Source organism: Lissotriton vulgaris, chromosome 1_1, assembly GCF_964263255.1.
Source record: "Lissotriton vulgaris chromosome 1_1, aLisVul1.2, whole genome shotgun sequence".
Classification (NCBI taxonomy): Eukaryota; Metazoa; Chordata; class Amphibia; order Caudata; family Salamandridae; genus Lissotriton; species Lissotriton vulgaris.
The window spans coordinates 1,035,719,658-1,035,732,589 of record NC_141685.1 but is presented as its reverse complement, the minus strand read 5'-3'; positions in this window follow the sequence as shown (position 1 = coordinate 1,035,732,589).

The following is a 12,932-nucleotide window of genomic DNA, read 5'->3' as shown; positions in this document are numbered from 1 at the left end:
AAAGTCCTTACGACCGAGCGTACATAGTTAATAGGACTAGACACATGGGGCCTTATGACTTTGGAGAAATCGCCCTATGTTCGTGTGCAAACCCTTAGGATTTAGGTTGCCTTTGAAACAGTCAAACAGCCGACGCGTTTCCAAACCCTTTGTTCAGTTTATAGGGTTCTTCCTCAGGGCTGAGCTGTGGACCTATGGTGTAAGATTGGGGGACATTTAGTATCTCCTTTTCTCCGATTTATTTAACTAACATATTGCATGAGTAAAACATGGGGTTAAAGTTTTACCTCTTCTCGCGTTAATGTTCACTGTGATTTATTGGGCACAGGGCATCTGATTATCCTTCGTTATCACCATTGCCTAAACAATGAAGTAAAGGATGGTGTTCTGGTAAGTTTTTTATCTTAAGATGCATGTTTTAAACATTTTGTGTCCTTATTTAAACTATGCCAGCACTTACTTGTTTGTGTGTTTCAGATTGCTTAGTAACTTGAGATAACCGTTTGTGAAGATCTTTTAAGTTCTGGGATGCTTGGTTCTGTTAGAATGAAAATTTAAATCAGTCCGTGTGTAACAATGGATAAATGTTTGTTACGCAGTCTAAAGTAGTGAGACTTACTTATGTGTAACGTGGTAAAGGTCTTGTATGCGGCTCCTCTTTCTTTTGTTTGTTACTCGTTGCCTCCTATCGGTCGGAGATTCTGTTAATTTAAAACACACAGAGGGCGACCAATGAATGTATTACTGGGTGCGGTCATGGTATTGCTTGACTATAGTCCGGTAAAGTTGTTCCGAACTCCTTACCTCTGTCGCTAGTTCTGTAGTGTGTATCAAAGAACTCCGTGTGGCCGCATGACAGTCGTTCAGTTCGCTGCGAGTCGAGTATGTTTCCCAACGTCTCAGCGGAACTCGTTTTCCGTTTAAATACTCTGCTAAGCATCTTGGGACTTGTAGTGTTCTGTGTGTAACCCTGTTTGGCACTGTATAGAACTTGTATTCCACTAGGTTAAATTGAGTTATGTTTTAAGCAGTGGCTGGCATTATGTCTTACAAGAAAGTGTATGTTCACAAGGTGGTTTAGCAGAGGGCTCAGTAATTAGATCGTTGTAATTCAGACATTTCGTTCAACCCGTCCACCACACAGTTAAATTTAAGAATTAGGTAGGCTTCTCTTTTCAACAACATGGCATCTATGTTTCCCCCTCTAGGAGGGACTTTCATTGCTGCCAGTACTGTCCATTTAAAGTCTGTCTCAGTGTGTTGTTGTTCAACGAAGTGTTGTACCAAAGGGGCAGTCAACACTTTATGCCTTATTCTGGATCTGTGTTGTGCTATTCGCTGGTTTACTCTTTGAGTGGTTTTCCCAATGTACAACTTGGGACACGGGCACATGATTGCGTATATAACATTGCTAGTTTTACAATTGGAGAATTCTTTGTGTATCCATTTCATTGTATTGAATTGAAATTCCTCCCCTTCCATTGTGTTAGGGCAGGACACGCACGAGCTACACTTATGGTGGCCTCTTATTGGTGGTAACTTCCATAGCGAGCGTAAGTCAGCTTTGGCTTGGCTTGCCCCCAGGTCGGCTCTTACAATATATTGTGCTATACTTTTGTTTTTCTTTAGAGCAAACAATGGTTTCTCCATTGGGACTTCCGAGTTCGTAATCAAATGCCAATTTTTTAAAATTATTGATTTCAATTTGTTTGTGTATGGCCTGAAAGTTGTGACACAGACTGGCCTTTCAAGAGGTTTGGTCTCTTTCTTTTTCAATAGTTCTTCTCGTGGCGTGTACCAAGCCCTTGTTGTGGAATGTTTCAATAATTTCGAGGGATAACCTCTTTGGCTTAGTTGATCGCTAAGTATTTGGGAGTGTGCTATGAAGTCTTCCTTTCGGGAACAGTTGCGTAGAATTCTCAACATTTGTCCGTATGGTAAATTAGACTTTAAACTTTTGGGGTGATAACTTGCATAATGCAAAATTGTATTCTTGTCCGTGTTTTTGCGATGTAAAGTGGTCGTCAATTTGTTTTCATTGGGAAAAACTACTACATCAAGGAAAGTGAGAAATGTTCTGCTGTGTGTCATTGTGAATTTTATGTCTGGGTGTCTGGTATTAAGCCACTGATGGAATTGGGCGAGCATTTCTTCAGACCCTTTCCATTGACACCAGATATCATCTATGAAGCGATACCATGTTGTTATGTTTGGTTTGAATGGGTTGTTGTGGTAGATGAAGCGTTCCTCATACAGGGCCATGAAGAGGACCGCCATTTCCGGGGCATAAGGACACCCCATGGCGGTCCCCTTCACCTGCACGTAGAACGCGTCCATGAACCGAAAGTAGTTTCTTTTGAGGGCTATCCTCGCTAAGTCAATGATAAAGTCCGTTGGGACTCTTTGTGGTCTGGGGTGTGTGTCCAAGTAGTACTCCATTGCTTCCAATCCCTCCTCTTGAGGGATTTGGGTGTATAGAGAGGTGACATCGAAGGATACCAGCAGTTCCTGAGTGTCATCGAATGGGACCCCTTCAACCTTGTTAATAAAGTCTGTGGTATCTTTAAGGTACGATGTCACTTGAGGCAAGAAAGGTTTTAGGAACACATCCACATACTTGGCCAGTGGTTCTAATAATGAATCACACCCGGAGACAATGGGTCTTCCGGGTGGTTCAGTCAAGTTCTTATGTATTTTCGGTAGAAAATAAATGACTGGAATGCGTGGGCTTTTTTTGTCAAGATATTCAAATTCCTTTGTTCCTAGTATCCCCTTGTCACGACCCTCTGCGATTTTTGTCTGAATCTCAGCTTTTATTTGTGAAGTTGGATCTTCTTTTACTTCTCTGTACCACTCAGTGTTCTTGATTTGGCTATTGGCTTCTGCGATGTATTTATCACGAGCCCATACCACCAATGCGCCCCCCTTGTCAGCGTGTTTTACCACTATGGAATCGTCATGAGGAACGCTTCATCTACCACAACAACCCATTCAAACCAAACATAACAACATGGTATCGCTTCATAGATGATATCTGGTGTCAATGGAAAGGGTCTGAAGAAATGCTCGCCCAATTCCATCAGTGGCTTAATACCAGACACCCAGACATAAAATTCACAATGACACACAGCAGAACATCTCTCACTTTCCTTGATGTAGTAGTTTTTCCCAATGAAAACAAATTGACGACCACTTTACATCGCAAAAACACGGACAAGAATACAATTTTGCATTATGCAAGTTATCACCCCAAAAGTTTAAAGTCTAATTTACCATACGGACAAATGTTGAGAATTCGACGCAACTGTTCCCGAAAGGAAGACTTCATAGCACACTCCCAAATACTTAGCGATCAACTAAGCCAAAGAGGTTATCCCTCGAAATTATTGAAACATTCCACAACAAGGGCTTGGTACACGCCACGAGAAGAACTATTGAAAAAGAAAGAGACCAAACCTCTTGAAAGGCCAGTCTGTGTCACAACTTTCGGGCCATACACAAACAAATTGAAATCAATAATTTAAAAAAATTGGCATTTGATTACGAACTCGGAAGTCCCAATGGAGAAACCATTGTTTGCTCTAAAGAAAAACAAAAGTATAGCACAATATATTGTAAGAGCCGACCTGGGGGCAAGCCAAGCCAAAGCTGACTTACGCTCGCTATGGAAGTTACCACCAATAAGAGGCCACCATAAGTGTAGCTCGTGCGTGTCCTGCCCTAACACAATGGAAGGGGAGGAATTTCAATTCAATACAATGAAATGGATACACAAAGAATTCTCCAATTGTAAAACTAGCAATGTTATATACGCAATCGTGTGCCCGTGTCCCAAGTTGTACATTGGGAAAACCACTCAAAAAGTAAACCAGCGAATAGCACAACACAGATCCAGAATAAGGCATAAAGTGTTGACTGCCCCTTTGGTACAACACTTCGTTGAACAACAACACACCGAGACAGACTTTAAATGGACAGTACTGGCAGCAATGAACGTCCCTCCTAGAGGGGGAAACATAGATGCCATGTTGTTGAAAAAAGAAGCCTACCTAATTCTTAAATTTAACTGTGTGGTGGACGGGTTGAACGAAATGTCTGAATTACAACGATCTAATTACTGAGCCCTCTGCTAAACCACCTTGTGAACATACACTTTCTTGTAAGACATAATGCCAGCCACTGCTTAAAACATAACTCAATTTAACCTAGTGGAATACAAGTTCTATACAGTGCCAAACAGGGTTACACACAGAACACTACAAGTCCCAAGATGCTTAGCAGAGTATTTAAACGGAAAACGAGTTCCGCTGAGACGTTGGGAAACATACTCAACTCGCAGCGAACTGAACGACTGTCATGCGGCCACACGGAGTTCTTTGATACACACTACAGAACTAGCGACAGAGGTAAGTAGTTCGGAACAACTTTACCGGACTATAGTCAAGCAATACCATGACCGCACCCAGTAATACATTCATTGGTCGCCCTCTGTGTGTTTTAAATTAACAGAATCTCCGACCGATAGGAGGCAACGAGTAACAAACAAAAGAAAGAGGAGCCGCATACAAGACCTTTACCACGTTACACATAAGTAAGTCTCACTACTTTAGACTGCGTAACAAACATTTATCCATTGTTACACACGGACTGATTTAAATTTTCATTCTAACAGAACCAAGCATCCCAGAACTTAAAAAGATCTTCACAAACGGTTATCTCAAGTTACTAAGCAATCTGAAACACACAAACAAGTAAGTGCTGGCATAGTTTAAATAAGGACACAAAATGTTTAAAACTTGCATCTTAAGATAAAAAACTTACCAGAACACCATCCTTTACTTCATTGTTTAGGCAATGGTGATAACGAAGGATAATCAGATGCCCTGTGCCCAATAAATCACAGTGAACATTAACGCGAGAAGAGGTAAAACTTTAACCCCATGTTTTACTCATGCAATATGTTAGTTAAATAAATCAGAGAAAAGGAGATACTAAATGTCCCCCAATCTTACACCATAGGTCCACAGCTCAGCCCTGAGGAAGAACCCTATAAACTGAACAAAGGGTTTGGAAACGCGTCGGCTGTTCGGCTGCTTCAAAGGCAACCTAAATCCTAAGGGTTTGCACACGAACATAGGGCGATTTCTCCAAAGTCATAAGGCCCCATGTGTCTAGTCCTATTAACTATGTACGCTCGGTCGTAAGGACTTTTACCAAAACAAGTGGTGTACCAAATTGAGTTTGTTTTCCAGTTTAATAGCTAAAGTGTACTTACAAAGGAATGTTATAATTTGTCTTTCTACAAAGTATTGCACTTATGACTTATGTTTATATTGTTTCAATTGTCTAAGGAATGTTAAATCCTCTGTTGTCTGTACAAAATGTAAATATTTTTGAACTTTTGAAAAATGTTTTGAATGAAAATACAAACCTTCTGAATCCATAAAAAGAAGGGACACAGCCGCTAAATAAAAAGCTGTTGTAAGTTGAACCCGAGTCCTGGCACCCCTGTTTTTTGATATAACGTACCATCGAATAAAGCGCACATTCTTCTGATATGGTCTGCAGTGCCCCTCACTGGGATGAACCTGTGTTGTCTAGGAGAGATTACCTTCCCTATTACCTAGCTCAAACTGTTAGCTAGGATCTTTGAATATATTTTAGTATAACTGTTCATGAGGCTGATTGGTCTATATGAGCCTGGATCTGTTGGGGGGCTTGCTTTTTTTCAGAAACACCACAATTGTGGCTTCTCCCCAGGATTGTGGGGGTGTTTCACCACTCTGGGTTTGGATCATAAGTCTACAGATATCTTCTTTTAAGGCTGGAAAAAAATTCTTACAAAATTCAAGGGGGATAAGATCGGGCCCTACCGCCTTCCCAACAGGTAGATCGTTAATTGCCCCCTGAATTTCCTCTGAAGAAAAACAAGCCTCCATAGCTGCAGTGTCCTCCATGGAGAACCTCTCGATTGATGCAGACTCAAGATAGTGATCTATTTCCTCTCTACCCATGTCCCTGTCCGAGTCGTATAAGTTTTGGTAGAATTCCTGAAACACCATGCAAATCTCTTTAGGAGTGGTAGCAGTTACCCCAGTGTCTGACATCAGCTCTGATATATCCCCTCTAGTTGTTTCCTGTCGAGTTTTGACTGCTAAAATACGCCCTACTTGTTCACTATATTCATATTGATCCTACTTCCAGGCCAAAAATTTTCCGGCGGCTTTAGAAGCAATCAACTCCCCTGCCTTAGCTAGAGCCAGTTTCTGGACTATCTCTTCTATGCTGTGATTAGACCCGATCGCTCTGACCAATTCCTCCTCTAACGTGGCAATTAGCCTTATCTTCGTCTCCATCTCTGCCTTTTCTGCTTTATTTCGTCTAATAGAATAGCTCATGGTCTCCCCCCCCCCTAATACCGGCCTTCAGGGCGTCCCGAACTATCCCAGCCTACGCGGTCCCTCTATTTATTTTGAGAAAGTCCTTCAGCCAGCCTTCCATGTGTGCCACATATTTATTATCTTGTAGTAAAGCTCGCTTGAATGACCAGCTAGTTGGTTGAATCTGATGATTTGGGATTAAAATCTCTAGTACTAGGGGGTTATGATCAGATATTACGCGTGGCAACCTGCTTATTTTGCAGATGTAGCGAAAAGTAGGAGAAATCAGAAAATAGTCTAGTCGTGCTGCTGCTTTATGTGTCGTGCTGCTGCTTTATGTGGTGCAGAATAATATGTACTGCCACCCGTGCATGCATTTTGTTGTTTCCACATATCTATAAGCCCATTGTCATTCATGGTTTGAATTAGAGCCCTATGGCTTCTCCTCTTTCGTCCTACAAATTTATCAGGGTCACTTTTCCATAAGCCATTTAATCCGTTAATATTAAAGTCTCCACACATTATTTTTTAAACAATATTTAAAGTTTTCTAAGTAGACAGAAGCAATTTCACAGAAAAGCACACAATGGGTTCCTAAGGAGAAAATCCAAGTTACTAGTAAACCTGACTAGAATTACTTTTACGGTTCAGTACTGGGCTACAGGATGCAGTACTGGCTTCTCTCCTGATCACAGGTGAGTACTTCGGAATTCGGTTGATTTTATGGGAATATTTTAAGTTTTCAAAAGTAGACAGAAGATCTTTCGAGTCAAACCAGTCAATGTTATCCAATGGCAGGTAAGTGAGTTACCGGTTTCCCGGTGAGTACTTGGCTGAAGAAGTTAGGGTTCAGGGTCAGGTAGGTACAGTTGGTTCACCCTCAGTGGACAGGGCCGGGTGCAGAGGTAGTTAGGCCTAATGTTATCTTAAGGGCAGGGGGCGTCCGGTTGGTAGCTGCTGGCTAGCAGGCGAAGCCGCTGTGGGAGCTAGGCTCCTGGTCACTTGCTCAGGGCAAATGGGGAAGTAGGATAGGGCACAGGTTGTGCTGCCAGGGGCATTCGGGCGGCTGGGTGCAGGGTGCCTTTGATCCGTCGGGCGCTCAATGTTATTAAATGAGAAAGGCAAAAAGAAAACAAAGGCTGCAGACTCAGGGACGGTGATTCTTCAGGTGCGACCACCACTTAAAGAGGTAAGTTGGGATCCTGGAGAAGAGGTAGGTACCCCAAAGGGAGGCACAGGGGGTCGCAGGGCGCTGGGTGCAGCGGTGTCTTTGGGTGTCGGGAAATCTTACCCTTGGCTGGTCGCGGTTGGAGGGGTCCCTGGTTCTGAGGCTGCATGCTTCGTCAGGTTCGTTGAGGATGGTCTTTGGGCACTGGACTTTGGGTCCCAGTCGCCGGGGGGACGTCCTCGTGGTCTTGGATCACTCGGGCACGGCCGTCTCGGCGGGTGCAGAGTGGGCAGTTCTTGAGCTTCCTGGCTGGCACCAGGGGTTGGTTGTTGAAGCAGAGCCTCTGCTTATGGGAGTCCCAGTCTTTAAGAGGGTCAAGGCAGGTAGGTCTTTCGGGTGCCCCAAGGTTGCTGTCCACAGGAGTCGCCGGGATTAAGCAGGAGCAGGTTCCAGGAACGACAGGCCGGTAGTGCTGGGGCCAAGTCAGTGGGTGTCGTCCTGTTGTTAGCAGCTGCATGGCAGTTCTTCTTCTTGATCTTCTTTCTTCTTTTCTTATCGGGATCTCAGGAAGGAAGGTTCAGGGTGCCCCTAAATACTAAATTTAGGGGTGTTACAGGTAGGGCAAGGGTAGGGACCAATAGGTCCCTGTCATGGGGTGGGTACACCCCCTAGCCTGCTCCTCTCCTATGGGAGGGGGGCATGAGCCTAGCTGTGATTGGACAGGGCTCCCCATCTTCAAGATGGCCAGAGCCCGGGGTCGTGCTTCACCTCGCCTCTCACATCTGAGGGGTAGGGTTGGCACAGGCTGGCACACCCCCCTGTCCTGACGTGGGGTTTCCCGCCAGAGTGAGGGTTGGAACTGGTGGGGGCCAGTTGCTGAGTACAGCAAATGGTCTGGAGAAGCTCACAGACGCGGCAAGCCTTTGAAGCTTCTCCCTGCCCATCATGGGGGAGGAGACCTAGCACCTCGCCCAGGATATGCATTGTTGCAGGCCCAGGAGAGCGGGGGCTCTCTACCCAGGGGTCCAGCAACATGTCTGCTTTGTGGCAGCGTAGGCAGCCTCTCAGTCCAGACGTGGATTGTAGATTAGGTTTCAGGGGGCATCTCTAAGATGCCCTCTGGTGCATTTTACAATAAATCTCACACTGACATCAGTGCGGGTTTAATGTGCTGAGAAGTTTGATATCAATCTTCTCAGTCTTAAGTGAAGCCATAATGGTGCTGTGGAGTTCGTAATGACAACCTTCCAGCACCATATATTCTTAATGGCAGCCCTGCACTTACAGTGCCCAGGAATGGCCCTGGGTACTGTAGGGGCACAGGGCTCATGCACCTATGCCCACACCACTGGCATAGGGCACCCAGCTAGAGGGGTGACTGAAGTATGCCAGGGCAGTGGGTTCTGTGGGCATGGCACACAGGGATGTGTGCCATGTCGCCATGTCTACTCTGTTTAGTTCTGTACCTAGACAATCAGCCTGCAAAGGCAAGGTGTGGGTATCAGTGTACAGGGCCCCTAAGGGAGGCACAATAAGTGCTGCAGCCTTTAGGGGTCTTCTCTGGTCACCAGGCCTTGGGCACCTAGGGTACTATTTACTAGGTGCAAATAGGTGGCCAGAGATGCAAATTGGGTTTTGTTTCAATACAGCTTTAGGGAAGGAACACAGGCCCTGGGTACCTGGTTCGCAGGAGCTCAGGGCACACTCAGTCAAAGCACATCAGCAGTCCAGCAAAAAGTGGGGGCATACAATGCAAGAAAGATGGCACTTTCTCACACCCCCCCCCCAAACGAAAGGTGATGGGACTAACCTTGCCCTAGGGAGCCTTCATTGTCCAAGTGGAAGAACCTGGAAAGTCCATCTGCATTGGCATGGGCCGTCCCTGGTCGGTGTTTCACTTCAGAGTCCATTCCCTGTAGGGAGATGGACCATCTTAGTAGTGGATTTTCCCCCTTCATCTGCATTAGCCATCTGAGAGGTCTGTGGTCAGTTTGAACCAGGAATTGAGTTCCAAACAGTTAGGGCCTCAACTTCTTCAGGGACCAAACAACTGCTAAGGCCTCCCTCTCAATGCCACTCCAGCGCTGCTCTCTGGGGAGTAGCCTCCTGCTTATAAAAGCAACAGGTTGTCTTGGCCTTCCTCATTGACCTGGGATAGGACTGCTCCTATCCCCAGCTCTGAGGCATCAGTCTGCACTATGAACTACTTGGAGTAGTCTGGTGATTTTAGAGTGGGTGCTGAGCACATTGCTTCTTTCAGGGTGTCAAAAGCCTTTCGGCAGCTAACAGTCCAGTTTACTTTCTTGGGCATTTTCTTTGAGGTGAGTTCTGTGAGGGGTTCACAATGGGCCCATATCCCTTCACAAAAGTCATGTAGTATCCAGTGAAGCCAAGGAATGCCCTGACTTGGGTCTGGGTTGTTGGAGCTGCCCAGTCCAGAATACTCTGGATCTTGGGCTGTAAGGGTTGGACCTGGCCTCCAACAAAAATGTGGCCCAAGTACACCACAGTGCCCTGCCCTATCTAGCATTTGGATGCCTTGATAGTCAGTCCTGCAGATTGCAGGGCTTGTAGAACCTTCCCAAGGTGGATCAGGTGGTCCTGCCAGGTGGAGCTAAAGACAGCAATATTATCAAGAAAAGCTGCACTAAACGACTCCAATCCAGTCAGGACTTGGTTCACCAACCTCTGGAAGGTGGCAGGGGCAATCTTTAACCCAACAGGTATTACAGGAAACTGATAGTGCCCATCAGGGGTGGAGAATGCTGCTTACTCTTTGGTTCCTGGGGCTATGCCAATCTGCCAGTACCCTGCAGTTAAGTCAAAGGTACTGAGGAATTTGGCTGCCCCTAACTTGTCTATCAACTCATCTGCTCTGCTCTGGGAATGGGGTGAGAATCTGTCTTGGTGACAGAGTTGAGCCCTCTATAGTCCACACAGAACCTCATCTCTCTCTTTCCACCCTGTTTATGAGGCTTGGGGACCAGAACCACCGGGCTTGCCCAGGGGTTCTCAGAGGGTTCAATCACCCCACCCAGCATCTTGCTGACTTCAGCTCTGATGCTTTCCTTGACTTGGTCTGATGGTCGACAGATTTTGTTTTTGACAGGGTTACTGTCACCAGTGTCCACATCATGGGTACACCAGCTGGTCAGACCAGGGGTCAAGGAAAAGAGACTAGCAAACTGTTGCAAGACTTGCTTGCAGTTAGTCTGCTGATGGGTAGAGAGGGTGTCTGAAAAGACCACTCCATCCACTGACCCATCTTTTGGGCTGGAAGAGAGGAGATCATGGAGATGTTCACTCTCTGCTTCTTGTTCCTCATCAGTCACCATCAGCATGGTGAGGTCAGCCTTGTCATTGTAGAGTTTAAGGCGGTTCACATAGATAACACTTTTGGGTGTCCTGCTGGTGCCCAGGTCCACTAAGTAATTGACCTCACTCTTTTTCTCCAGGATAGGTAAGGGCCACTCCATCTGTCTTGGAGAGCCCTTGGTGCCACTGGCTCCAAAACCCACACCTGTTATCCTGGTTGAAATTAAACCATGGCAGCTTTTTGGTCATACCAGTGCTTCTGAAGCTCCTGGCTGGCCTCAAGATTCTTGGATGCCTTTGCATATACTCATCCATTCTGGACCTTAGGCCAAGCACATAGTCCACAATGTCTTGATTGGGTTCTTGGAGAGGCCTCTCCCAACACTCCTTCACAAGACAAAGTGGTCCCCTTACAGGATGACCAAACAAAAGTTCAAAGGGTGAAAACCCCACTCCTTTCTGTGGCACTTCCCTATAAGCGAAAAGCAGGCATGGCACCAGGACATCCAATCTCCTTTTGAGTTTTTCACGGAGCCCCATGATCATACCTTTTAATGTCTTGTTGAATCTTTCCACAAGACCATTAGTTTGTGGGTGGTATGGGGTAGTAAACGTGTACTGCACACCACACTCCTTCCACATGTGTTTCAGGTAAGCAGACATGAAGTTGGAACCTCTGTCTGAAACCACCTCCTTAGGAAACCCTACCCTGGTGAAGACACCCAGGAAGGCCGTGGCTACTGCAGGACCTGTAGTAGTTCAGGGTACCTAGTAGCATGATCCACTACTATTAGAATACATTTGTTCCCTGAGGCTGTGGGAGGTTCAAGTGGACCCACAATGTCCACACCTACCCTTTCAAAGGGTACCCCCACCACTGGCAGTGGTATCGTGGGGGCTTTGGGTGGCCACCTGTCTTGCCACTGGCCTGACAGGTAACACAGGAGCTCACAGACTCATTCACCTGTTGGTGCATCTGGGGCAAGTAGAAGTGGCTAACTAGCCTTTCCCAAGCTTTGTTCTGCCCCAGATGTCCAGCTTGGGGGATGTCATGAGCTAAAGTTAGGAGGAACTCCCTGTACTTCTGTGGCACTACCACCCTCCTGGTAGCTCCAGGAGTGGGGTTTCTTGCCTCAACATACAGTAATCCCTCTTCCCAATAATCTCTGTGGGTACCACTGACATCTCCTTGTGCTTCTGAAACAGCTTGCTGCCTCAGGCTTTCAAGGGTGGGGCAGTCTCACTGACCCTGGCACAGCTCTTCCCAAGTGGGTTCCCCTGGGCCCAGGAGTCCAACCTGGTAAAGCTCAAGCTCAAACTGGGCCAGGGACAGACTAATTTGCATGTAGCCAGGTTCTGAGCTGGGATGGTGCAGTGAGCTAAAAAACGGTGATGGATCAAGCCCTGATCTTTGGACTGGGTAGGAGTGTTCTGCTTAATTCAGATACTCTGTCCATCACCACCCCCTTTTCTGAATCGTTTTGTCCACCATAAGCGTGGAAGGGTATACTCAGATGTGAGTCCCTTGCTCACTGCACCATCAGGATTCAAGCAAGCCGGGCCGAAGACGGCTGAAATGCCAGAAACCGGTCCCCGGAAGCTTGTTTCCTTCCCAGTGTAAGAATTGGCTTGGTAGTTTGGTCTGCCCTGTTCCCATGATGCACTGGGCCAGGGACAGACTAATTTGCATGTAGCCAGGTTCTGAGCTGGGATGGTGCAGTGAGCTAAAAAACGGGGATGGATCAAGCCCTGATCTTTGGACTGGGTAGGAGTGTTCTGCTTAATTCAGATACTCTGTCCATCACCACCCCCTTTTCTGAATCGTTTTGTCCACCATAAGCGTGGAAGGGTACACTCAGATGTGAGTCCCTTGCTCACTGCACCATCAGGATTCAAGCAAGCCGGGCCGAAGACGGCTGAAATGCCTGAAACCGGTCCCCGGAAGCTTGTTTCCTTCCCAGTGTAAGAATTGGCTTGGTAGTTTGGTCTGCCCTGTTCCCATGATGCACTGGGCCAGGGACAGACTAATTTGCATGTAGCCAGGTTCTGAGCTGGGATGGTGCAGTGAG